We start from the raw sequence: 5,119 nt of genomic DNA, 5'->3' as shown, positions 1-5,119 counted from the left end.
TACATTTAAACTCAGTTTTTCACAATTCCTGACATTTAATCCTAGTAATAATTCCCTGTCTTAGGTCAGTTAGGATCACCACTTTATTTTAAGAATGTGACGTCGAATAAAGTAGAGAGAATGATTTATTTCAGCTTTATTTCTTTCATCACATTCCCAGTGGGTCGAAGTTTAACTACACTCAATTAGTATTTGGTAGCTTTGCCTTTAAACTGTTTAACTTTGGTCAATAGTTTTGGTAGCCATCCACAAGCTTCCCAAATAAGTTGGGTGAATTTTGTCCCCATTCCTCCTGACAGAGCTGGTGGTAACTAGTCAGGTTTGTAGGCCTCCTTGCTCGCACACGCTTTTCAGTTCTGCCCACAAATTTTCTATAGGATTGAGGTCAGGACTTTGTGATGGCCACTCCAATACCTTGACTTTGTTGTCCTTAACCCCAGTTTGCCACAACTTTGGAAGTATAACTTGGGGTCATTGTCCATTTGGAAACGCATTTGCGACCAAGCTTTAACTTCCTGATGATGTCTTAGGATTGCTTCAATATATCACATAATTTCCCTTCCTCATGATGCCATCTATTTTGCGAAGTCACCAGTCCTCCTGCAGCAAACACCCCCACAACATGATGCTGCCACCTTGTGGTTCACTGGTTGGGATGGTGTTCTTCGGTTTGCAAGCCTCCCCTTTTTCTCCAACTAAAGATGGTCATTATGGCCATCGGTTCTATTTTTGTTTCATCAGACACCAGAGGACCTTTCTCGCAAAAGTACAATCTTTGTCCCCATGTGCAGTTGCAACCGTAGTCTGGCTTTTTTTTGGCGGTTTTGGAGGCAGTGGCTTCTTCCTTGCTGAGCGGCCTTTCAGGTTTATGTGATATATGGACTCGTTTTACTGTGGATATAGATACTTTTGTACCTGTTTCCTCCAGCATCTTCACAAGGTCCTTTGCTGTTGTTCTGAAATTGATTTGCACTTTTCGCACCAAAGTACGTTAATCTCTAGGAGACAGAACGCGTCTCCTTCCTGAGCGGTATGCCGGCTGCRTGGTCCCATGGTGTTTATACTTACATACTATTGTTTGTACAGATGAACGTGGTACCTAAGTGTATGTAAACTTCCGACTTCAACTATATAAAACCCTTTTGGAATTATGTTAGCACAGCTGAAAACTGTTGTGCTGATTTAAAGAAGCAATACAACTGGCCTTCTTTAGACTAGTTGAGTATCTGGAGCATCAGCATTTGTGGGTTCGATTACAGGCTCAAAATGGCCASAAACCAAGTACTTTCTTCTGAAACTCGTCAGTCTATTCTTGTTCTGAGAAATGAAGGCTATTCCATGCGAGAAATTGCCAAGAAACTGAAAATCTTGTATAACGCTGTGTACTACTCCCTTCACAGAACAGAGAAAACTGGCACTAACCAGAATAGAGAGGAGTGGGAGGCCCCGGTGCACAACTGAGCAAGAGGACAAGTACATTAGAGTGTCTAGTTTGAGAAACAGACGCCTCACAAGTCCTCAACTGGCAGCTTCATTAAATWGTACCCGCAAAACACCAGTCTCAACGTCAACAGTGAAGAGGCGACTCCAGGATGCTGGCCTAGGCAGAGCGGCAAAGAAAAAGCCATATCTCAGACTGGCCAATAAAAATAAAAGGTTAAGATGGGCAACAGATCACAGACACAAGACAGAGGAACTCTGCCTAGAAGACCAGCATCCCGGAGTCGCCTCTTCACTGTTGCCGTTGAGACTGGTGTTTTAAAAAAACAAGGACATTTTTAAGTGACCAAAACTTTTGAACGGTAGTGTATGTATGTACACAGACACACACACACACACACACACACACACTGAGTGAAAAAAACATTAGGAACACCTTCCTAATATGGAGTTGCACCCTTTTGCCCTCAACAGCCTCATTACGTTGGGGACTCTACAAGGTGTCAAGTTTTCTCCAATGCTTCCTACAGTTCTGTCAAGTTGGCTGGATGTCCTTTGGGTGGTGGACCATTCTTGATACACACGGGAAACGTGTTGCGTGTGAAAAACCCAGCAGCATTGCAGTTCTTGACTCACTCAAACTGGTGTGCCTGGCTCCTACTACAATAACCTTTTGAAAGGCACTTAAATCTTTTGTCTTCCCATTCCCCGTCTGAATGGCACACRTACACAATCCATGTCTCAATTGTTGCAAGGCTTAGAAATCATTCTTTAACGGGTCTCCTCCCCTTCATCTACACTGATTTGAAGTGGATTTAACATCACATTAATAAGGGACCATAGCTTTCACYGGGATTCACCTGGTCAGTCTGTCATTGAAAGAGCAGGTGTTCTCTTTCTATGAGGAATGATTGWTTTGGGTTAAAAACCACTCCAGGCCACTCTTGAACATCTAAAACTATATAGATATTATAATGGGACGATATATTTTCAAATAACTGCCTTTTTTTCCTGACCTGCAAATTTGCTKTTGACGAACAAACACATCAGTCCGAAAATAAATCTGTGCGGCTCAACGTTTAATTTTGAAAAGCTGATGTGGCCCTCGAGCCAAAATGATTGGCCACCCCTGGTTTACACAATGGTCATGTTTTTCTAATTCTGTTCATTATTTTATTTTGTTGCAATGCACCGTTTCTACATTATACAGAACAATGTTTTTTATCAGAAAGTGTTTCATACTTTTGTGCAGTACTGAATGCACTGATTTACATGTACCATTTTGATTGACACTATTCAATCTGCCTCAGTTTGTTTTTTATTATTTAGACTCAAACCTTCTCTGAAGATTTATGCCAATAGAGCAKTAGCTTGTTTTCTGTGCAGGTGTTTTATATTGTATTTATTTAAGTGCTGCTATTTCATTTTGATATGTGTATTTGTCTGTACACAGGTACTTTCTCCTTTCCATAGAACAGTTGTTTTACTCCACTTCAATTTCTAAATATTTTACTCCACTTCAATTTCTAAATATCTATAAAAATCGATTTCCACTTTGACAATTTTTTAAATATTACTGTACTTTCCCAGGTTTATCAAGCCAGTGTGAGTTGGCACCAGTGACCGTTTGCTAGAGGAAGCATCATGAGACTGATGTAAAGTCTACTACTTGCATACCAAGAATCTGTCAATCAGTCTCCATATACTAGGCTGGTGACATTACCATACTGTTTTAGATGCAGGTTTTAAAGACATGCTCCTGAACTTTGCCGACTAGTGAGTCTTTTTTAAACCTCCCACTTTCGACTGAATGTGTCAATGCCGTTCATACATGCATAATCTATGAACAGAATTACTGTTCCATGAAATCGCTAGTTTGAAAGCGACTGTTAACTGGAAACTGTAGGCTCTGCCATTTTCCCCCACGTGGGCTAGCCCCCTAGCAATTTGAGCTTCAGCCCCTCGCAATCAAATTGTATTTGTCACGTGCGCCGAATACAATGGTTGTAGACTTAACCGTGAAATGCTTGAGTGACAGCTAGCAAGATGCACACATAATAGAGCGAGAGAGAGAGCAATGATGTGGTGCACATATCTGATGTGGTATGCAGTTTTCGGGGACCAGTTTTATCTTATGAGCGCTACTTTCAGAACTACTGGCTAAAAAGTATACAAAAGTACTGGAGAATCTCTTTAACCAGACACAGTATAGTATGTGTATAATAACCTGCATACACAAGTAAAGCCACTACTTACTACTGGTGTAATATAAGGAATGTAGTTAGTTACCTGTCAGACACTGACCGTACAGTTCCCCAGTTTGTATTTAACGTGTGTTAATTACAGGAAATAACAAAAGTATGGCTACTGGGGGGTCCTAATGTGTATATAAATATACTTCTTTTGTATGAGGACAGGTCTATCTACCAACCATGTCTTCCCTGTGCAGTTGGGAAATATTTTAGTACTAGTATGTCATTGGTTCAACTGTATATACTGTATAGAGAACTGTTTGTGACTTGAGTTACTAAAAATTAATTCTAAATACTGAACTCTCTATTTTTGGTCATGTTTCCACGATTGTCTTAATTTATCTTTTTGGTCATGTTTATAAGCATTGTGTGCAATATGTAAACAAAACATTTGTGAAATATGTTTAAAGTATGTCATATGTTGGAATATCTATTAACGGTTTTTACATTCTGAAATAAAGACCTTAAACATCAACATTTGGAATAGTTTGCCATTTTGTCAACTTGCATTCATTAAACCGGGGATAAACAATTGATTTAGGGTAACCGGTCAGATACAGCAGTGTTAAAAAAAMAAAACAGGATCTCTGCTTATTATATGGTACAGTATTTTATTCAATCTATTAAATACTTGTAATTACCAAAATAAAAAGTTCAACATTCCAAAATACAAAGTTCCAGGATTCCATAGAGTGCTCATAGCTATAACTCATCCTACTTTGACATCATATAGCTGCCTACAAGTGACATCTGAGATATCGCAGCATTATTATAAACATACATGTAAACACAGTGACAGTGTTCGCTACCGTGTGCAATGTACAAATATTCATAAGGTTTTGAATCCCCTAGCAGGTAAGGACAAGAAATGCTCCAAAATAAAATGAAAACTTTAATGGGGAAATGTCATGATCAGTGATCTCTGTTTTTGATTGGAGAGTCATTAATTTGATCAAATTAAGGGAATTTACATTCTGAAAAAAATTATATTCAACCTCTTAAAATATCAAATGCTAATAAATTATATTAAGACATCCAAAGCAAATGGAAAAATATATATTTATCAATAGCTTACATATCATATGCAATTATTTTACAGCAATAAGCTTTTTGTCTAACGATCTAAAGGCATTAGTAGATTTTTTTTTTTAAATAGACATTTGAATAAATATAATTTTATGATAGAACAGAAGTTGTATTTGTATAAACAAATAAACTTAAGACTGAGTTTATGCATCCTTTTCTTCTCTTGAAAAGAGATATTAAAAGACAAACCCACAACGTGATAAAAGACRTTTAAATATGAGCTCAGAACAGAGGAATTAGCACCTGTCACCTTCAAGAGGTGAACACTGAGCCAATGGACAACACACCTAGGAAAAGTAATGGAATGATATTGCTTAATTAAGCTAAGTAGCAGAGACACA

Source organism: Salvelinus sp. IW2-2015, linkage group LG20, assembly GCF_002910315.2.
Source record: "Salvelinus sp. IW2-2015 linkage group LG20, ASM291031v2, whole genome shotgun sequence".
Taxonomy (NCBI): Eukaryota; Metazoa; Chordata; class Actinopteri; order Salmoniformes; family Salmonidae; genus Salvelinus; species Salvelinus sp. IW2-2015.
This window is presented reverse-complemented; position numbering follows the sequence as displayed.